Genomic DNA, 23,841 nt, shown 5'->3' with positions numbered 1-23,841 from the left:
ATAAATTCTTTTGTCTGATCAATGTTTCAAGGTCAATAAGAAAAAGATAACTTCAATGAATATTTTTTTTCTTAAATTGGTTGAAGCTGTCTGTAGGGTTTTAAAGCAAAAACAAAAAAGATGATCATTTAATCTCTTATTTATTTATCAACTTATTCATGGGAGCAGTGACAACAGGAAAGTTGAGAATCCTTAAGTCAAATCACAGATACAGAAAAAAAATTTTTTAAATTACGTTTGAGGGGAACAGCTTGAGGCTATAAATATCAATTAAGTATTAACAGTGTGTTAAATGTATAATTTAAGTCACTGAAACAAATTCAAAAAATTAACCATTCTCTTTGGTAGAATGTATATTTGCTGAATTCTACTTTATAGAATTACATGCTATACCATATTTGTATGTGTAAGCTTGTTTTTTACTGGCTGAAATTCTAGTCTCAGTAAAGAAAAAACTTTATAGTTTATTACACTTTGAAATTCCGCATAGTAATATCATTACTTAGGACTTCTGGAATCAGAAGTAGTTATAAGATGTCATATAAATAGGTTTTTGTTTGCAGACCCACCAACCCCTTAAATATGCTCCTAGGTTAATTTGTAAATCTAACCACATAGCCCTCCTGATCAAACTCCAATGGTTTCCCACTGCCCAGAAAAAGGCCAAATGCCTTGACTGACACCACATAAGACCCTCCAAGCAAGGTCTCTATTTAGCTGTCCACTCTTCAAGTCACTTTGCACTCTAGTAATGTTAAATTACTAGGAATTAGTATACACATATGATTTCACACCTCTGGTGCCTTTACTTATGTTATCTCCTAGGTGTGATATGCCCCTTTACACTTTTTTGGGGGGTGTGTGTGGTTATTTGGGGTTGATCTCAGGAGCACTCAACCACTAAGTCACATTCCCAGCCCTATTTTTGTATTTTATTTAGAGACAGGGTCTCACTGAGTTGTTTAGTGCCTTGCTTTTGCTGAGGCTGGCTTTGAACTCACCATCCTCCTGTCTCAGTCTCCTGAGCTGCTGGGATTACAGATGTGAGCCACTGCAGCTGGCCCCTTTACACTTTTTTATTCCTTGTCTCTTAACCATCTTTTGAACTCAGAAAGTCATTTTCAAAGTAGTCACTGAAGCTTTGAGTTAGTCTGAGTAACTTTTTTTCTGTGTCCCGAATATAGCCTATGCATGCCTCCTGTCCTAAAAACATCCACTTACATGAGTTTTCTTAAGAGCAGGAGGTAATTTTGCTCTCATATTGTACATGCTCTTAGAATACCAATGGAAGGCTCAGAGGAGAGGTTTCAATCAATTTTTTTAAAACAGAACTGTGTAAACTTAAGTGAGTCATCATATATAAATGAAACTCCTTAACAAGTTGTTGAGGGTCTTTCCAGAGAGACTGTAAGAGAATATAAAAGCAGTTACAATCTCCTCAGCTTTGACAGTATTTTAACTGACAAATGTTTACCCTACTACCACTGAGACTCTCCTTAGTTCTGGACCAAACTTCTGGAGAAGGTTTAAATTCCCCAGAGAATAGCATGAAGTTACATGAACTTCCAGGGAGCATGTTAACTCAATGGAAGGCCAAAATGTATATTTAAAACTATTATACAAACACATCTATTTAAAACCCTATTGTTATTAATACTGTAGGCCTGAAATTCAAAACACTGAAACTCTAAAAATACAGTTTCCATAATCATAGTTAACTGAATCAGCATGAACATTAATTTTTGTTTTCTAAAGCTGTTCTGGTAAATATACTTAATCCTACTTTTGGGTATATTTGATATATCCATGTTAGATTTTTACAGTCAGAAAAAAAATAGTGAACTATATCATGCTTTCTACAACACAGAGAAAGGGGGTGGTCTTCCTCTACCAGGACAAACAAGGGATCCAGATGTTTCTTTATGTGATCTGTTGCCACAAAGCATTTCTCAAGGTTTATGATAAATTCAGTCTAAATATGTTTCCACAGTAACAGAAACAGAGCACATGCAGACAGTTTATGATAATGAACCAGCTATGCTGGTCCTCAAAAACCTGGCATTTTTTATTGCTTGGCCATTTTTGTAGGAAAAATAATATTCAAAAAAATTTTAAGACACATAATGTTGAAAAATTAGATGGTTATTTTGTTTTAAAAGCAAAAAATTGACATGTAGTACCTAAAGGCAAGCTATGCATTCTTTGATGTATAAAGAGAAAGTTATTGAATATATTCAAATGCTGATTTCTAACCTAATGATAATGTTGAAAATCAGATCCTGTATTTGAAATCAATTTAATACATACACATATACTGCCTCCAAAAACTTCTTCAGGCACTCACAATTAATAGAATATGAAGCTCTCTAGAAGGAAAATTTTTACTATTTTTCCTCAAATCTATACCAAGAAGAAAATGGGGGAGAGCTAATTTTTAAAAATATGGTACACTATTTTCACAGTACATGGTTTTGTTAGTGAAATCATAATCTCTACAGAAACTTGAGAAAACATGCTTAACTTATAGAAAGAATATTAAAATCCCCTAGTGCCAGGGTTTGAAAAGATACTTCATTCTTTTTGGTTCTGTGTTCTATTCATATTTCATTCTAAATATATGGTTCTTGGACTCTTTAAATTCTGTATTCCCCATTTTGGCTTTCATATTTTAAAATTTTATTTTTAGCAATGTAATATAATAAACGTCCATTGTTTAAAAATAATAGATATAAGTTATTTTGCTTTATTATATCTATTTTAAAACTGTAACACACTCATCTTTTTTTAGAAGTAGGAGATAAGTTTGTTTCCTTATTATGCAAAATTGGGGATTGGACTCAAGGTGCTTTACTATCACTGAGCTACATCCAAACCCTTTTTATTTGTTTATTTATTTATTTATTTTTTGGAGATGAGGTCCGGCTAAGTTATTGAAGCTAACCTTGAAGCTGCAATCTTTCTGTCTCAGCCTTCTGAGTGGCTGGGATTATAGACGTTGCCACCATGCCCGGATGAAATACACACATTTAAAACTCAACAAAATCCAATAGCTACTAAATATGAACAGAAGTAAAAGTCAATTTCTATCCTCTCACCAATAACCTTTCTTTACAAGTCATGGGTTCTTTAAAATCACATTTTAACCCTCCACCCTGCCCCAAAAGAGATGAGTGTTGGGGATTATGGAACAAAAAAAGAAAGAAAGGAAGAAAGGAAGAAAGGGAGGAAGAGAGGGAAGGAAAGAAGGAAGGAAGAAAGGGAGGAAAGAAGGAAGGAAATCAACCACCTGCTTCTAAGAACCTGACCACACCTCTACAGCTCCAAAAAGGAAAAAAGAGTAACAATGTTTACCTTTCATTCACTAAAAATAACTAGAATTGATAGTATCTAATCTAGTTCCTCATTATAGACAAACGGCAATAACCAAATTTGGTATAGTGACTATACAATGCAATGTCGATCTCTGAAACAAAACAAATCCTGTTTGAAAACTTGTCAGAGAAACACAAATGAAATGACAAATTGAAGTGATTGTTCCATTTATCTTTAGATTTCCCTATCCTTTGACAGAGGGAATAAACACCACATTGGATTACAATATTTAAGATTTTGCCCACAAAATAAAAATGCTTTTAAGGGCTTCCAAGTGTTATACATTGGCAATTACAGCTATCTAAAAAAGTTTTAGCCACCATAGTATAGAAACATTATTTCTGACTGCAATTTGAACATTTTCTCTCTATTTGCTAAATTTCAAGGTAATGTAAATACCTGAACTTTTCAGACTTTAAGGCTATTTATATAATGACATTACCTCTATGGATGCTTAACAAAGTTTTAGTTTTCCTATGGCTTTGTTACTGAAAATTTGAGGATGTCAAAATAATGAGGTTTGATAAGACCACGGTCAAACATGGAATCCTATAAAGAGGTTTATTATCATTCTGGTCAAGGCTGCCTCTGAAAGTTTAAGGTTGTTATTTAAGGGAAAACATTTTCCTGCATGATTTTTCAGCAATCATCCTAATAAAACATCCTTCCACAAATGGCTTATAGCATATTACTATGTAAATAAATGTTTTATAATAGTAAACCTTATCTGGGTATTTTGACTTAAAGGTATTTTCCAAGGTAGCCTTTTAAAAAGAACTAAATTGCTACTTTTGGGGTTCAACTGGAGAATCTGCTTGCTTAAAAAGCAAATTCAAGAGAATATATTCCCTTAAATCATGGGCTTCAGCATCCTCCTGCCTCAGCTCCTGAGTAGCTGGGACTACAGGCACATGCTACCTTGCCAGACCCATGTCACTTTTACATTGTTAGTGACAATGTGCATCAGAAACAGAGTAGTTTTGCTCCATTTATATGTTATGAACTCGAGATGTATCAACAGACCTTACCCTTCTAAAACAGGATTTGCTACATGACATTGACTCAACTAAGTAAAATATAAGATTGTTATCAATTCCAGTTACTTTTAGTGAATGATAGGCATAGTGGTGCATTCTTGTAATCCCAGTTATTTGAGAGGTTAGGGCAGGAGGATTCAAGTTTGAGGTGACTGAGGGGCACACTTCTTAAAGCCCACTCCATGGATGTGCTTGTGAATGCTGATGGTGCATTCGCACGTCACCACCTGTTGATGGCAGAGCTACCTTTCTTCTGGCCACCCTTCTTTGTAGAAGCCATTCTGCTGGGCCCATGATGGAAAAGTTTTTCCTATTTTCTTAAAGACACCATAATATTCCTGCAGAATGTTCTTCCTACTAATTTATCAATTTCACTCACTTTAAATAGGAATTAAAAGGCCACATACTGAATTATTCCATTTATGTGAAATGTCCACAACAGGAAAATTCATACAAGCAGAAAGATGACTACTGGTTGCCAGGAGCTGGGAAGAAGGAATAAATGAAAGGTGACTGCTAATGGGCAGGGGTATCTTGCTGGGGTGATGAAAATGTTCTGGAATTAGACAGTGGTGAGGACTGTGCAACCTTGTGAGTATACAAAAAGTCACTAAATTGTATACTTTAAAAGGGTAAATTCTATGGAATTTGCATTATATCTCTATGAAAAAAGAATGTTCTAAAAAAAAATCAAGAAAGACTTATGTATGTTTCTCAACACAAAGAATTACTGACTTGGCCAAGTGTGGTGGCACACGCCTATAACCCCAGTGACTTGGGAGGCTGAGGGAAGAGGATTGCAAGTTAAGGCCACCTCAGCAACTCAGTGAGACCCTATTTGAAAGTGAAAAATGAAAAGGGCTGGAGATGTAGCTCAGTGGTGGAGCACCCTGGAATTCAATCCCTAGTACTACCCCTCCCCTAAAAAAATTTACTGATTTGTATATACATTTTAAATGTGCTTAAAATAAAAGTTTTATGCTTATTATTAAGCTACAGTAATTAAAAGGTGAGACACTGGAAAGGGATAGAAAACGAAAGGGAATAAGATCCTACACAGAGATCCAAGCTTATATAGCAGTGGCCCATAACAGAAGCAGTACTACAGAGAATGAGGAAAATATTCAAAGAATGGTATCTAACTGCTTATCCACACAGAAAAAAAAAAAAAAAAATTAGATACTCACCATATTAATATACCAACCCCAGGTGGATTAAAGACCTAATGTAAAAGTAAAACTTAAAGACTTTTAAGAAAAAACAAAAACATAACACAGGAGGTCTTTATCCCTTTGGGGAGTTAAAAGAACCTATTAAATAATACATAAAGAGAACAAAAACATAAAGGAGGTGATTGATGAAATCAACAATATTCATTTAAAAAGCTGTAGGACACAGACAATACATAGTGAAAAGACAAGCCCACAGACTGGGAGATGACGACTGCAAAGCTGGTTTCCACCCTCCAGCTTTCTTCCAAATCTGCCCACTTCCTCCTATGTTCACTAGCTCTGCCTTCTCATTTCTCATCTTGACTACAACAACAGTTTCCTAACTGATCTTCCTGCTTCCAATGTTGTCTACCTCCAATCTACCTTTCACTGCATCGACAGTATGTAAAAACAAAATACCCCATGGCTCTCCATGCCTCAAAATAAATCCCCAAAGTGGAAGCCCTTCATGATTTGACCCCTCCCTGTATGTCCAAGTGCTTCAGCACCCCCATCTTGCCCTCCACCATTCTAACACTTTTTCTCTCATCCACTTGGTCTTTAAGATTCTATTCAGAGGTGTTAACATACACCCAGAAGCTTTTCTAGACCACCCCTCACGCTCACACACCTGTTAAAGCTAGGTCAAGTATTCCCTTCTAATGGCATAGCATCTTACCTATACTCCCATCACAGCACTAAATATTCTTTTAAAAAAATTTTTTTTAGTTGTAGATGAATACAATATCTTTATTTATTTTTATGTGGTGCTGAGGATCCAACCCAGTGCCTCACACGGGCTAGGCAAGCGCTCTACCACTGAACTTACAACCCCATTCCCACTAAATATTCTTTAGAGCCATCTTGTCATAAAAAAAAAAAAAAAATAGGTGTGTGTGTGTGTGTGTGTGTGTAAGTGAACATGATCTCAAAATATTTGTATAATAAATAACAGTAAAATACCTACATCAATTCTGGATACCAGCTTCTGTTTGTTATCTGCCTTCTGTAGGCAAAGGCAAGGTAGGGTTAGGGTTCATGCCAGTTCTTCCTTCCTTTCTATTCTGTTGCAACTATAATGTGGAGACCATAAGTTATAGCCAGGATGTCCTCACCCCCAACCTATTCAGGCTTTTCTAATAAAATAAATATTTATTGAACAGAAACTGAGCTAAACACTAAAGTTATAGGCCCGAAAATTCAGACAAGGTCTCTGCAATCATACAGCTCACGATATTACTAAAGAGAGAAAGGCAAAAAAGGAAAAGTGCTGGAGATGAGGTTCAGGAATCACTTGGTAAGGATTCATGTTTTCATTTCATACTGAGCGCCTGTATTATGTTAAGTCATGAGCACTAGAGATAAAAGATAACAAGATAGAGTCCCTGCTGACAGAAAGGGACAAATGCCCTGGATAACAAAAGCAAACATCCAAGGTTGAGAAGCTGGGGGATGTGGGGTAGGGAGAGGATGCAAAGGACCTCACATTTCCAGGCTTATGAAGCAAATCTCAACCTGAGGTAAAAGGGAAAGGAGCTCCCTTCCAAAGACTGAAGATAAACCAGCACCTAAGGGTTTCAGTTAAGAACTTTCTTGGCTTCATATTATCACAAGTTCCAAGTGATCTGGATTTTTGAAGGATGTTTCTTGATGTTGTGAAACCAAATTACAAGCACTTAATGAAAGAACACTATGTAACTTTGGGAAATAAAAACAATTTAGATATTAGAGAATATGGAGAGAACTATAGTGCCTGGCACATTATCAATAAACAAATCAATCCTAAACAGAAGGGACTATTACAGTAAGGGGGCCACAGGATTGGATTAACAATTTAAATACTTTAAGATGAGCTAATGCCACTAAGTAACTAGTATTACTTAAGTGCCACAGATGATTAACAAACGAACTTAGAACGGCTTCTACAGATTTTTCTTTCTGCAGTATGATTATTCATACGTCCAACACAAAACCAAACTGGCAGCAGGTAAATAGGTCACTAAAAACAAAGCAAAACAAAAAGATTTACCCCAATTATTTTTATTTTTAATTTTTTTTGTTAGTGGAGATTGAACCCAGGGGTGCTTTACCACTCATTTCCAGACATTATTATTATTATTATTTTTTGAGACAGTTCTCACTAAGTTGTTGAGGGTATCACTAAGTTGCCCAAGGTGGTCTTGAACTTGAGTCCTCCTGCCTCAACCTCCTGAGTCACTGGGATTATAGACATGTACCTGTACCACCATACCTGGCTGCCCCAATTATTTTTAAACTTTATTAAAGCTTCAGTATGTAGGGTTTTAAAAATTATTTTAGTAAGTAATATCTTCTACTCTAATTTTATTTTTAAATGTTGGAAATACAGAATATAAACATATTACCCAAAAGAGTCATAAACTGACAAGAAACCTTTTTCCAAGAAATTTGAAACATTTAAATAGCCATACTTAATATATTTTCTACTATAAATCTAATAATTCTACAAACATATATAAACTATTGACAACATATTACAGTTTATATTTTCTCAAATACTGGGTATTTATGACATGAAGCTTTCTCTTGTATCAGTGTACAGAAGTTACAGTCACTATTAATATGACTAGGAAAAACTGACACAATATTATTACTGTTGAACACAACATAAGAAGAATCTGGAACTCTAATAAAATGATTTCCCTTTCTGTATTACTTATAACTAATACAAAACCTAGCTTAAGCACAAAATCTATTTATATTAGAATGTCATACTATATTTGAGGTGTCTTTGAATAGCATTACAGTTCACAAAATTGCCAAATGTTCAATTAACTGAAATTTATAAAGTGTAGCAGTTCCTTTTTTAGTCATGGAAAAAAACAAAACTACTTCAATTCTAACAAGGAACTGTTAGAATTCTTAGTATATCCCTACTATAATAAGTAAAGGAAGAAAGCTGGTAAATGGATACTGGGAAGGTAGAAAACACACTCCTGCAATGAAAATATCCTATATTATTCGTGTGGGATCCTTAAAATGAAAAGGGAAGGAAAGAGAGAGAGATTTGAAGATACAATGCTGTTGGCTTTGAAAGCAGAGGAAGTGGACCATAAGCCAATAAATGTGATTGACCTCTAAAAGGAGGAGAAGCAAGGAAAGAAATTCTTCCCCAGAGCCTTCAGAAGGAACACAGCTCTACTGATACCTTGCTTTTAGCCCAGCGAGTACCATGTTCTGATATCTAGAATGGAAGATAATATATCTGCATTGTTTTAAGTCACTAAATTTGTTGTAACTTGTTACAGTAGCAATAGGGGTTTTTCTGAAAACATTTCCACCCACTTTGTTTTTTCTGTTAGTTTCACAAACATCCCTGTAAAGCATGTAATAGGAAGGAAGAGACCTAAAACAGAGATATCATTTTAGAAAGAAGTCTTACCCCATCACAACATTGAATAGCCCTACCTATAGATACAAATATGCTCATGTTACCGGCAATTTGTCCCTGGATGTCTAAGGAGAGCCATTAGATTTTAATAACTGGTAGGATGCTGCTGTCACTTTTCACTCATGTGAAAGAAAAAAAGAATGATTTCCCCCCTCCCCCATTTCACTGGCACCATCACTGCTGCTTTCCACGCTCAGGGGTTTACTTTCATTCTAGTTATGGACCTGACACAAATAACACAATGGCAGTAAAGTCACAACTATGCATGAGATGATATTGCAGTGGGCCCTTACTAGTAAAATAATTATTGCACTTAATGATTTTCAATTTCTGCCAACCAAAATTTCTGAGTCATGTTGGATTTTGTGGCTGATTTTCACAAAAATATGGAGGTAGAAAGGAGATCTGTAGTAGTTAAACTATAGTAAGAATTGTTTTTAAAAAGTCTGTTGGTTTAAACTTACAATATTTACAATTAAAAATAAAGCCTCTCATAGCCATCCCCATGATCTCTATTAAGCCAATACTTTTTTCTAATGGGTCATCTCTAAGTGGAAATTTATTTTCTAAAAGTAAGTGATAATACACAAGTTCCCTAAATAAAAAGGCTTTTATTCACATGATAAACCATTATTTATTCAAAAATATTAACAGAAATAGATGGGTTAAAAACAAAATTCTTTCCAAATGTGAAGAGTGAGTCTACAGATTAGGAGAAAATCTTTACCACATGCACCTCAGATAAAGCATTAATCTCTAGGATATATAAAGAACTCAAAAAACTTAACACCAAAAAACCAAATAACCCAATCAATAAAGGGGTAAGGACTCAAACAGACACTTCACAGAAGAAGATATACATCAATCAACAAATATATGAAAAAAATGTTCAATATCTCTAGCAATGAAGAGAAATGCAAATAAAACCTACTCTAAGATTTCATCTCCAATCAGAATGGAAATTATCAAGAATACAAGCAACAGTAAATGTTGGCGAGGATGTGAGAAAAAAGTACACTCCATACATCGCTGGTGGGAATGCAAAAGGGTGCAACCATTATCGAAAGCGGTATGGAGATTCCTCAGAAAACTTGGAATGGAACCACCATTTGACCTAGATATTCCACTCCAAAGGACTTAAAAGCAACATACTACAGTGATGCAGTAACATCAATGTTTATAGCAGCTCAATTCACCGTGGTTAAAATATGGAACCAACCTAAATGCCCTTCGACAAATGAATGGATGAAGAAAATGTGGTATATGTATACAATGGACTATTACTCAGCTCTAAAGAAAAATGAAATTATGGCATTTGTTGGTGAATGGATGGAATTAGAGAATATCATGCTAAGTGAAATAAGCCAAACCCAAAAAACTAAGGCAGTATGTTTTCTCTGATATGCAGATGCTAATTCTCAATAAGAGGTGGGAGGATAGGAAAGAATAGAGTTACTTAATATTAGGTAGAGGGGAGTGAAGGGAGGGGAGGGGGTTTAGGGGTAGGAATGATAGTAGAGTGAAACAGAAACTATTACCTCATATACATATATGACTACATGACTGATGTGATCCTACAATATATATAATCAGAAAATGAGAGATTGTGCTCCATTTATGTATGATCTATCAAAATGTATAAATGCATTTTACTGTCATGTACAACAAATTAGAACAAATGAAATTTTAAAAATTCCCTTCCATATTTATCATGTGGCAAAAAAACAAAGAGGAGTTCCCAAATAAACTTTTTTTGTTTTTTGTTTTGGATTGAACCCAGAGGTGCTTTACCACTGAACTACACCCCCAGTTCTTTTTAATTTTCTTTTTTTGAGACAGGTTCTCACTCAATTGCTGAGGTTGGCTTCGAATTTATAATCCTCCTACCTTAACCTCTGGAATCGCTGGGATTACAGGCATGCGCCACCATGCCCAGTTCCCCAGGGAAACTTTTCTATACAAAATTATTCTAATCTAATCAGCATGAACTACCCATGCCAACACCACCATGATAATTAAAAACTAAGTCTCACCTTCCTATATCCAGACTTGAGTGCCACGTTATATATCTTATTCTTCACAGACTCCTATTTTTGTTTTTTTGTGAATGGTCCATAACTGGACATCAGCCATGTACCAGACCCTCTTCTAAGTCCTGGGAAATCAAAAGAAGTAAGATTCTGGTCTCATGGAGCTAAAATAAACAAGAAAAATTCATATAGTGATAATATTATGTTACACTGACTGGGACTTAAAAGGACTAATGGAATCAAAACCATTCATATAGAAGGTTGGAAAAAGAAGCAAAGACGTGATCATCAGGCAACAATTTTATTTCCTTTTGAGTTTGCTCTGTCATAAGTTTCTGAGGTATAGAGTTCAGTCAAGTAATTCATGGGATACAGAGTTTAAGCCTTAAATATTATTTAACCATAACTAGACCAAAATATACTGAAATGAAGGCAATGCATTCTGTATTTAAATCATTGTTGGTCAGCAATCTATAGTCTGCTAACAGCTACGCTGATTTAAAATAATTTCAAAAAATACTCTAGCTTTCAAATAGCTATTACTGATAACTTGTTTCCTATGAATTGAAGTATTCCCTGAGATAGTGAGCATTTTGGAAAAATAAGATTTTAAAATTCAATCTCTCTCTCACACACACAAACATAGTAATCATAAAAGCAAAGAATGTAATATGTCCACTTCTGTTAATTATTTTATTTTAACAAGGGACTGAACCCAGGAGTACTTTATCACGGAACTACATCCCTTTTTAAAACTCTTATTTATTTATTTAGACCAGGTCTTGCTAAATTGCTATGATTGTCTTTAAACTTAAAATCCTCCTGCTTCAGCCTCCCAAGCTGCTGGGATTACAAGCGTGCACCACCAGGCCAGGTTTGTTAATTCTTTTCTTTTACTAGGAACATCTAAATCTGTGATAGCCACATGTGGTTATTTAAATTTAAAGAAGTTAAAGTTAAATTAATTATTATCCTCAGTTATGCTAGCCATATTTCAGGTATTAAATATCAACATGTGTTTAGTGTTACCATATGGGTCAGCACACATACAGAATATTTTCAGTGTTAGAGCACTTTTTCTAGCATGTGCAAGGCCCTGGGTTCAATCCTCAGCACCAAATATAAATAAATAAATAAAATAAAAGGTCTGCTGACAACTAAAAAAAAAAATTTTTTTAAAAGCTTATGAAAATAAAGTTAGGTGAAACTTTTTGAAGAAATTTGTTAGTATTGTGATGCAAGAAAGAAATCACATGAGAGAAAGTTTAGCAATCACATCTACATATTAGAATAAGAAAAAAACGGAAAAGCAGAATGTCCACAGTAACACATATACTCAAACACTGGTCTTATAATCATGTGATTTGAATTTTAATTCCCACTCTGCTTCTAACTTAGCTGTATAAATTTTAAGGAGCTAAAACATATTTGGGCTCTCATTTATAGTCAATAAGGGAAGTTTAAAGCACATGACCCAGATATCTGAAATGACCCCAAACAATGAAAAGATGGGTTACAATTCCTTCTAAATAGCCATACTAAATTTTCATTTTGACAAGAATGTATGTGGTTTAAAAATGTACTTTGCTACCTACTATCTTAACATTATTTACGAATGACCTTAATTTGCAGTATAAAACAATTAAATTCACAACTAATGCTTATGTACATAAATAAGAATTTAGAGAATAAAAGCAGCATATTCACCAGAACTATCTTTATGACACTAAGTAATTAAGATGTTACAGAAGTTGCACATTTTCTTCTAATTTTTAATTTTTTCTGAGTTTAAACTACTAAGAGTGCAAAAATATTTTTAAAGTATAATTGTACTACTCCACAATTTGTTCAACTTTAGTGTTATCATCCCAAATATTTTCTGAAACTTCCACTTAAAATTTTCCACTACAAACGTGTTAAAAAAGATGATGGTCAAAGACATTAAAATACCTGTATTAGGAAGTGGCCTGCTTGAAGTGGAACATCATTAGTTAAGATACAAAACAAAACCTTACTAAATTTAACCATAAACCCTTTTGCTAAATTCAATCACAATCACAGTCTTCATTTATGATTCCATTAAGTTACAAAATATCTCAAGTTGCTTTGTAGTTGTTATTTTTTCCTGACTAAACCACATTACTACTGAACTACTTGATACAAATACAAAACTTACTAGTAAAACACCCTGTTTCCCTTATCTATCTGGTTTAACCTCAACTGTCTTCACTTTGTTCCTGACCACACCCAGCAACAACAGACAAGGTATTACCACTTACAGAAAATGTATATTGTTATTTTCCATTCTCTTACAGCAAGGGTACTGGTTCACTTTGAAAATTACTACAAACTAACTTTTATCAGTCATCTTGTACCATTCATTAAGAAATCTAGTAAACTAACAAGTTCATCCACATATTTTCCTACCCTTTTCCCAAACAAACTCTTACATTAAAATAGTTTCTAAAACTAATTTTTTTAAAAAGTTTTTTGTTTATTTTATACTGGGGATTGAACCCAGGGGAGCTTTACCACCAAGCTACATTTCCTAGTCTTTTTTTGTTTTGTTTTTGTTTTTAGAGACAACATCTCCCTAAGTTGCTGAGGGCCTCACTAATTTGCTGAGACTAGCCTCAAACTGGTGATCCTCCTGCCTCAGCCTCCTGAGTTGCAGAAATTACACACAGGTGCCACCATGCTCAACTTGGTTCTTAAAAGTTTAAAGATGTTCAAATTTACTTTCTTTTATTTTGGAGGCTTGGTTCTCCACAAGGCAAAAATAGACTGTACAATAAAATGATGTATATTTTAAGGTACTAAGCAATTTATCATATCCAAAATTGTGATTTACTAAGCTTTTATTTCCTGTAACAACTAGTTTAGGTGTTTGTTTTTGTTGTTGCTCCATTTTGTTTTGATTCATCAGCTTTATCGCTTTAGTATTTTAAGTTCAATTATATTCAAGTTAGTTTTCAAAATAAACAATAAATGGACATTAGCACTTCATGTCATATATTCAAATTTTACATCACCTATTTGTTTTATCAGAACCCTAAGCTTTGGTGTAGCTAGAGCCACCATGAAGTTGTAAGAAAAACAGTGAAGTAAATTTGGACTGGAAAGTTAACTTCATGTTCATACTTGTACCAGCATGAATTCTCTTTCTGACTGAGAAACACCCATATAAGCCATGAAAAGAGGTTGTTCAAGCATTAGTTAACGTTCAACTTTTAATTTCTATGAAAGTAAGTAAATAAGTTTAGACAACTTCATTCATTAAACTTAAATAACTAAAGACAAGTTCATTTTGTGGATGTATGTTTACATACACATATAAAGAAAGAGAGAGTATGTATGTTTACATACACATATAAAGAGAAAGAGGGTTTTGTTTTTTTTTTCCCCCCGGTGGTGGTATTAGGGATCATACCCAGGGCCTTGAGCATGCTAGGAAAGCACTCTACCACTGAACTATAATCCCTGGTCCCTTTATACATTTCCATTTCTGGAAACAAAACACTTATTATTATCAACTACATGCCAGGTAGAATTTTAGGGACATTTTAACACTTCATTCAAATTTCTATAAATTTCACTTCTATTTAAAGATAAGAATATTGCTCCTCAATGGTAAGGTGAAGTAGAACTCAGACCAACTCAACTTGTGCCCGGCATTCCACTGCCCAGTTTAAAAAAAAAAAAGAAAAGAAAAGAAAAAAGAAGAAAAGAAAAGGAAAAGGTTCTGCTAACCAGTTAAAGCAAATAGGACAACTTTCAGGGATGAATGTCAGAGCAAAGCAAACTTCTCTTGATTAAAAAGAAAGTCATACTTTCATAAGATGCCAAGTCCACTACAGTGAAACACAAGTAGAAGACACTCTCCATAGACATTTTTAAAAGTAAGTCATTTCTAAATCAAACTTGAATTTAAAAAAAAAAAACATATTGTAAGCCACATACAAGCTCTTTCAGTAAAGATATCTTGACTGAACAAGAAAATTATTTTGTAATTCAAAAAAGTTACTGCATACATTGCTTCATAAGCTAAAACTTTATATGCATATCAGGTTTTCTAAATACTGGACATATGGGCATCTTTTCTGAAGAATTTTCTAACATCTCACTCATAAATGTATATAAAGTATGTGTCACACATGTTCTTGTATATTGTATTACATTTTGACGTGTAACATTTTTTCTGAGATGGGAGTCTTACTATATTGCCTCAGGCTGGCCTCCAACTTCTGGGTTCAAGCAATTCTCTGCCCCAGTCTCCCAGGAAGCTGGAATTACAGGTGTGTGCCACTGTGCCTGGTTTGTACTATACTTCAAAACTCATGAATAGCCCAGAGTGTGACACATACCTGTTACACCATCCACTTGGGAGACTAAGGCAGGAAAATCACAAGTTAGAGGCCAGCCTCAGCAGCTTAGGGAGACCCTGTCTTCAAAAAAAAAAAAAAAAGTGGAAAATTCCACACCTGAACTCATGTGACAGGTCGTGTTTAAAACACAGGTACACTAAAACACATTGTATAAAATTACCCCAGGGCATGGAACACAGTTAGAACTCAAGAGATGAGATCCTGTCTCGAAATAAAAATTAAAAAGCACTGGGGACATGGCTCAGTGGTTAATAACCCTTGGGTTCAAATCCCAGTACCAAAAAAAAAAAAAGAGAGAGGCACCGACGATAAAGGGTCAAACAAAGATTCTCATTGATGATTACTTCTCAGGTTAATACCTTTGAATGGTTGCATTACCTTGGAAACAAGACAGCAAGAGAGTCAAACTAGTTTTTGTGAAATGATAATTAAGCTAGGAAATTAACAATATAGACAAACTGACATTTTCTGGGCAAAAGTCATGTCTAGAGTTCACATATTAATCTAAAACTAAGAGTCACTGAATACTACCAAAATATACAACAAAATGAATAAACAACATTTTTAATAAAATGGAACTTTCTTATAGCCAGGTGCAGTGGCGTACACCTGTAATTCCAGCAGCTCAAGAGGCTGAGGCAGGAAGATCTCAAATTCAAAACCAGTCTCAACAACTTAGTGAAGCCTTAAGCCACTAAGTGAGATCCTGTCTCTAAATAAAAGATGTAAAAACAAAAGGGTTGGGGATGTGGCTCAGTGTTCAAACATGCCTGAGTTCAATCCCCAGTACCAAAAAAAAAAAAAAAAAAAAAAAGAACTTTCTTCTGGGACTCAGTATTGTGTTTTATTCCACATTCATAATTAAGGCATTAAGATTTCAAATTACTAAATACCTACAATATTAGGAAGCAGCTTTTAAAAAATTATCCAGATATCCATTTGACAGTAAAAATTATAAACTGGTTATACCATTTATTGGTTTGGGGGTATAGTTCAGTGATAGAGCATGTACTTAGCACATTAGAGGCCCTGGGTTCAATCTTTAGCACCACAAATAACAATAATAAAGATAAAACTGGTTATTCTATTTTTATATTTGCTGACCCCTGTAGTTATGAATTTTTCAGATCCTTACGATAAAAAACAGAACATTAGCATACTTTTATCCCTAAAGTCCTACTGCCACCAAGGAAGGACAAGCTGAACCAACAAGGTGCCTCTGCAGGTTTGCTTAAAGGACTTATTACCTGGGTGATAGTCACACAATGTTCACTTTCTCATTATTTGTTTATACCGAACATTTGGGTCTTTATTTCTTTATTGTGTTATGCTAAACAACTTCGAAAAGGTTGTAAAATGCCTATTTTTATTTTATTTGTGTTTGTTTTTTACACACGGCTTTCATGAGATTCTACACTTAAGAGAGCTTAGGTAATGCAAGACTTACAAGACACAATATCATCTTGGCAATGGCCAAAATGCCACTAGGAAGTCTCCATATGCTCTTCCTAACATCTGATCAATTCGATAAATGTTGTTTCACCCACGAGATCCCAGTAGGCTATCCATTTCATATATTTAAAATATCTACCTATATATTTTAGAAAGTATGCATATGACTTATATCACATAAGAAAAAACAACCCCTATGGTAGAAAAATAGTTATTACTTAATGTTTAATTATCTATTAAATAAGCTATGAAGAAAAAGTCTGGACACATAGTCTTTAAAAAAAATTTAGGTTATCAGAATGAAATGTAAAAATTTATAGATGACAGTCTCTTTGGCTTGATGAGTCCCTGAAATCTGTTTCATCCATTATTGAGATAAACAACTATGCTTTCCAACTTCCTTAAAAAAAAACTAAAACGCTTGAGCTATTATGTGAGAATTTTATCAACATCTCAGAAGATGCCATGTAAATGCAAGGTATTATTAAGTAATGTTTTCAGTGTTACATATGGTTAAAACAGAAACTATATGTATATAAATTATTTTTCGTTTTCCTATTCATTTTCTCAAAATACTCTTTTTTAAAAACTTTTTTTAGTTGTAAATGTAAACAATATCTTTATTTACTTATTTATTTTTATATGGTGCTGAGGATTGAACCCAGTGCCTCACACATGCCAGGCAAGCGCTCTACCACTGAGCTACAACCCCAGCCCCTCTACATACTCTATGATGATTAAGATCCACATCTGGAATTTTAAAATAAGTCAAAAATCCTTTTTCAAAGAGCTTTTTGAACTTCAGAATCCTGTTAATAGGCAAATGTCTTTAGGACCAACAAAACACATCACGTAAAAATTGAACATTCTCTAAATTCACAATATTTAAAATATGACTTATAACTTCTTTTCATGCCATATTAGCAAGTACAATATACTACAGAAGTGTTCAGAGTATTTATTTATTAAGTACTTATTAAAAGCAACAGTAAAAAGGAAAACAGTGTATGCTTTAAAAAAATATTAGGTAAGACTGGGGTTGTAGCTCAGTGGTAGAACGCTTGCCTAGCATATGTGAGGCACTGGGTTTGATCCTCAACATATCATGTGAATAAATTTTAAAAAGGTCCATTGACAACTAAAAAAAGTGTGTGTATGTATATACGGTAGACTTAGTATAATCTATTCTTTAAGTTTACCCTTATTAATATTGATAAAAAGATTAGCCAGCAGAAGGAAAGCTTGCCATTTATTTCAAAACTCAGATGCTGGGTATGTTGTTTATTAATGAAAAAATAAGTCATCTTAGTTGCTTCTTCAAAAAAAACAATAGACTGCTTTTTTTTTCCTAAAGGAAAACTAAAAACAACATTGCATTTAGAAACAGACTTTACGGATAGATGCCAAATTCTAAATTTTTAAAAAACTTTAATAATTTTAATTCTTCAGTGTCTACGATACAGAAGACTATCTTTTTATTTTAAAAAAACCCAATGAGTAAGCATCCATGCTAACCAATTTTCTTCCTGATAGGCAAAAATAATTTAAAACTAAACAAAGTAATCAATAGTATCTGCCAAGATTTTTTTTTAATTTTTAAAATTTTATTTTTAGTTGTAGGACACAATATCTTTATTTTATTTTTTAATGTGGTGCTGAGAATTGAACCCAGTGCCTTTACAAGTGCCAAACGGGTGGTCTATCACTGAGCCACAATCCCAGCCCTAAACTTGTGTTCAATTAGGAATTTTTAGCTCATTTAAAAAACTTATCAGTCACAATTTTCTTCTAGGACCAAGATTCCCTTTGTCTTTTAAATTCAGTTCACTGCTATATTATGTCATTGACAATTGTCTTGAAACAGGAAAAATTTATTATACAGAACACAAACTCCAAGATAACTTGGACACAATTCATTTATGTATGTAAAAATATTTTGTGTATGTTATATATGCATGATGAATGAAGTATGAAAAAAATAAAGCAAGATCCCTTGCTTCACTGCAATTTACTTTCCTCAAACTCCTTATATTAAATGTGCCTAACTTTGAACCATTCCCCCTCATCTTCAGCTTTCATAGACAACTCAAATACTTTCACAGTAAGAAAACAACGTGATGTGGTATAAAGACCCAAGTAACACGTTACCAAAGCCTTGGACTTCACTTCTATAAGATTCAGTTCTCTCTTGTAAAATAAGATATGGACTATCTCTCTTCCATCTGAACAGTCAGGAATGTAATTCAGGATCAGTTACATTACTTAAAATAGCAAAACATATAATAGCAAAAACATGTTAACAACCTAAATGTTAATATTCCAAACAATGGAATACTATATGACCCTTTTAAAAAAGCAGTAGGTTCATGTGTGCACCAATTTTAAAAGATGTCCCAGATACCCTATTAAAACAAAAAAGCAAAATACAGATAGTACGTACTTTAAGAGAAATATACAAATAAGTGCACAGAAAGTCTCTAGAAGGAGAAACAAGAATCTTCAAAATAGTTAAGGTGGTAATTGGGGCTGCTATTTTTTTTTAATTTCTTGAAAAAATTTAAAATAACATATTTTTATGATTTTTACAAAGAAACTTCTTAGGTACAGAACTTGTTCAAATACTGGGTTCAAATACTTGCTTTGCTGAAATTAAAAAAAAACAAAAAAACAAAAAAAACAAAAAAACCCACCACGCTGAATGGCCTTTTAGGATGACTTGTCTTCAAAGAATTTTAAAATGTTTATGATGTTATTAAATTATTTAACCTCAGTTTCTCCACCTGTAAAAAGGAGTTAAAAGTATCTACCTCATACAACCACTGGGAGAATAAATGGAAATTACTGTAAGAGGACACATGTTAGCAGTTATGATTATTATCAAGTTATTGTTTTTAGAATCAGATCTGACAGTCGATTCAATGAGCATCAATGTGTTTCCTCTATCCAAAACTCATTCAATCAATTTACAGTTTAAAAAATAATAATAAAAAGTCATCCCAGGTGGGCTGATGGGAAAACAAATGAGAACAAAATTTGGGTTTCAGGTGTTATCTGACTTGAGTGGCCTTCTCCATTAAATGGATACCTGTCCAAGAAACTAGAATATTCATGATGGCTCATTTAAGCTTCCAATGTATTTTTTAATTTTACTTTAATATACAATGATTGTTTATTTTTCTAAAAAAGTATGGCATTGATAGTTCATGCACATAATTTTCCAAACTAATTATAATGTCTATCACATGAGAAATAAATAAGAAATTTCTATAAAAATACATTCCAAAAAAATACATGCTGAATGGCCTTTTAGAATGGAACCTGTCTTCAAAGAATTTCAAAAAATTCAGGCTGAATATTATCAACTCAAAATATTCCAAGTTATAAATCTGGTCTACCAGTACAATACTCTCAGAAAGCACCACTTTAACAACATTCAATTTAATTTTTCCAACAAACCAAGAACACATCCTAAATTTCTCCATAACAACTGAGAGGACATTACTTTTAAAGTAGATTAAATCAATATGTAGTAGAATTGGACTGAGTTCATCATATTACAATTTTAACACAACTTCCTGGTACTAGAGAACAATCTGACCATCAATATGATGGGTTAAAGTTTGGATTACCCCAATTACAATTATAAATCAAAAAGAAAAGGTCATACACACTTTTTAATCCTTTTCAATATGAAAATGAAAATAAAACAGGCTCTACCTAATGCTAATTCATCTACTATAAATTTGTCAGGATTCAATCCTTTAGAGAAGCAACAACTTCCAGTCACATAAATAGTTACATTTGAATACATTAAAGAGTTACTGTAGCTTTCTTGAGAGTGACCTGAACTTCCCATCCAAAAAAGAAAAAAGAAACCGGCAACTCAATGAGGCTCTAAGAACTGTATGCCTACTTCATAGATCACTACACTGTCCTGAACTGGCATTTGGTGACTGTATTGAGATAGGAGCATGAAGGGAAAGGGAAGAGATGGGGGAAAGAGTTTTTTGTCTTTGTTTTTGTTTTTAGCACTATTCTTAACACACCCATTATTCTGAAAGCAAGATCCATCAGAAATACCCTTTAAAAATACACACATTTCTAATTTTTTCAACATTCAAAATATAGCAAGCAAATAATCTATCACAGGCAGATCTTTCTATCCCTTCTTACCCCTAAACAGTGTTTTGCCAAGAGCACAGCCTCAAGTTGGAAAAAAAAAAAAAAAAAAAAAAAAAAAAAAGCGATTTCCTTGTTTACTTAAAGAATTGCAGAAAACATGTTGGCTGCTTCTAAGGCTTCTAAACCAATCAATATTCAAACGACTTTTCACGATCATGTCTGAAATATGACAGTAGTAATGATTCCTTCAACTAGTAAAAACCTAGTTTTAAATTTATAAAAAGGGTTAAAATTTTACACCGCAGTTCATCAGCATGTCTTGTTTGCAACCAGAAGGAAGAGGGAAGGGGGAGGCAGCAAAACACACAAGATGGAAAACATCACTACCTCGTTTGCTGGTTATGAATAATTGTAAATGATCCAAGAGGTAAGGGGAAAGAGTTCATGAATAGAAAGAAGGGGGGTTAACAATGTGAGCTGGCCCCTTCCAGATTCACATTGATGTCGGAGAGGAAAAGGAATTTATTTACACTGCAGTGCCTGGCAGCAAACATGGCTGCCCCTGCCCCCTTTAAATCTGAATAGTCCTCACTCCCTCACCAAAATCATCATATTATGGCCATGTCTCTCCCTCTCTCCTTACCATAACACAAACACATCTCCTCTTCTCTCAAAACAGTAACACCCACACCTCCCCCATTTCACAACAATCACAACCCCATAACCACTAGCTTCTCTATTCTCTAGCCTTGAAATAGGCACAGAATACACACAAATATAGGAACAATAGGCTTTCCTTTCTAACACTTTAACAACCCCCTTCCCTTTCCTCCCACTCTGTGACGCTTGGTGGATCGTTCTCATCCCTTCCAACATTCAGTTAATTTCCTTCTCTAATCCAATCCTATGTCTTCCAGTTTCCTGCGTCTATTTCCTATTCTCCTATTGCATTCTGTCTCAATCATTCCTCATCCCTTTTTCTAATCCATCTTTTCTTCCACTTCCTTTCCTTATTTTCCCCTTGATTCTCATAAGATGCCCCATTTCTCCCATCAAATTCCACCCCTTTCCTCCAGACTCTTGTAGTTCCCACACTCCACCCCCCGACCTCCCTATTTCGTAGTCCACTCGGGTCTCTAATCTTCTCCAAATTTAACTCTCCTCTTCTTTCTCTGCCCCTCCCCGGTTCCCGTCTTTATCCCCGCCCCCATCCCACCTTTACTCCCAATTCCCAGTTCAGCGCCACTACATCTCTAATCCCAATCCTACCTCCCCTGCCCCACCCCCCAATTCTCTCCACACCCCCCAACCTGCCATCTGCTCTTCCTTCTAGACTACCCTCGAACCCTTTCAGGCCACCCGCTTCTCCTCCCATTCCTGGGTCTCTATCCCTACTGGTGCCTCATCCCTAGGTAGCCCCCTCCCCATCTTTTCCTCCTCAGCACTTCCGTGCAACACACACACACACACACACACACACACACACACTCGCGCGCGCGCGCACTTTACCTTCAGTTTGTTCCATTCTAACCCCCCGGCCGTGTCAGTACGATCACAGGAGAGACACGGAGGCCCGGAATGGGGCTGGGGTGCGGACAGCTGCCGGGGCCGCGGGGGGAGGAGACGGAACCAAGCTAGGCCTCATGAAATCCCCGGGCTAGATTTCCCCCGCGCCGGACGCCTCTGCCATGGCGGCCGGCACCGAGGAGGGCCACGGCCGGACCGGGCCGGGCGCGCTGCGGGGAGGAGGAAGACTGCGGGAGGTGGGTGGGAAAGGGAAGTGGCGGGACGGGGGTCGCGCAGCAGCCACTGGTGCCAGAGAGCAGCCTGTGGCGGGCGGTCCAACCGGGGCAGGCAGCAAGGTCCTCGGGTTCCACTCGGAATTCGCACGCCTCTCCGCAGCGACCTGTGTACAGCCCCCTCGGCCTCCGCCTCCGTGCTGGCCGCTCCCGCCGCCCGCTCCCGCCGCCCGCTCCCGCCGCCGTCGCTGCCGCCGCGCACAAAGCCCCCCCACCCCGACTCTCGGGGCGCCGCCGCCGCCAAATCCTCAGCCCCTCATTGGCCGCGCGCCGCGGCGCCTGCCGGGAAATGCAGTCCCAGGTTTGGGGTGCAGGGGGCGAAAGGAGGAAGAGGCTCGTCAGCCTCGGGAGAGGAGAGGCGGGAGCCAGAACCAGCAGTGCGAACGGCGCGAGAATGTCTAGACTAGACAGGAGACCGCGGGCGATAAGGCAAAGGGTCAGGAAGGAATGATGCGAAGGGGCTGGAATGCAAATGAAACGAAGACAGACAGGACGGGTTAGGGTTGGGCCTGAGGCAAAACTGTACTCGTGCGTGTTCTTTGATACTTATTAAATAACAGCACATATTAAACACCATGTCGTACTCCTCGTACTAGCACAAACGAGTATCTGCTTAAGAAGACCTGGAAAAAGCGGCATGACTCAAGAGCTTCCTTAACTGTCTCTGTCCGACAGCTGTCAGAGAAGAGCGTCCTAGTCCACGAGGGTCTGGACCCGGAAGCATTGGTAGCCGTTTAGGACTTAAATAGGGGGATGGGGCCGTCGCCTTTTCGGCCGTGGGTGCGAGTGTCGCATGGTCCCCAGTCTACAAGCATCGGAAAGCCTGGGCGGCGTCCCTGTTTCTCTCAGGAAGCGCCCCGAACTCCCTAGTAGGCACCGGGCCCACACGCCTTCTTCCTGCTTGCAATGGGGCCCAGAGGCTTGTGGGTAGAGAGCAGGACGTCAGCGCCGACTGCATCCTAGACTGCTGGGGCAGGAGAGCGCCTGGTGCCAGTCACGTGCC

At 36.0% G+C, this 23,841-nt stretch overlaps 1 protein-coding gene across 7 annotated transcripts in view; it reads right to left on the bottom strand.

Annotated features, from left to right (window-relative positions):
- Positions 1–23,043, bottom strand: part of Nsd3 (nuclear receptor binding SET domain protein 3) — a 103,561-nt gene extending 80,518 nt beyond the window's left edge. For 6 of the 7 annotated variants that reach the window (XM_047550458.1, XM_047550461.1, XM_047550460.1 and 3 more), the window contains exon 1: positions 22,549–23,043. The gene's annotated coding sequence lies outside the window, so the exon portion shown is untranslated. Of the gene's footprint in view, positions 1–11,083; positions 11,199–22,548 lie in introns of those variants that run through there. The other variant, XM_047550459.1, reaches the window with a different exon arrangement.
- Positions 23,044–23,841: the final 798 nt, after the last annotated feature.

This window comes from Sciurus carolinensis, chromosome 4, assembly GCF_902686445.1.
Source record: "Sciurus carolinensis chromosome 4, mSciCar1.2, whole genome shotgun sequence".
NCBI classification, from domain to species: domain Eukaryota; kingdom Metazoa; phylum Chordata; class Mammalia; order Rodentia; family Sciuridae; genus Sciurus; species Sciurus carolinensis.
The sequence above is the reverse complement of the archived record's forward strand: the minus strand, read 5'-3'. Positions and strand labels throughout refer to the sequence as shown.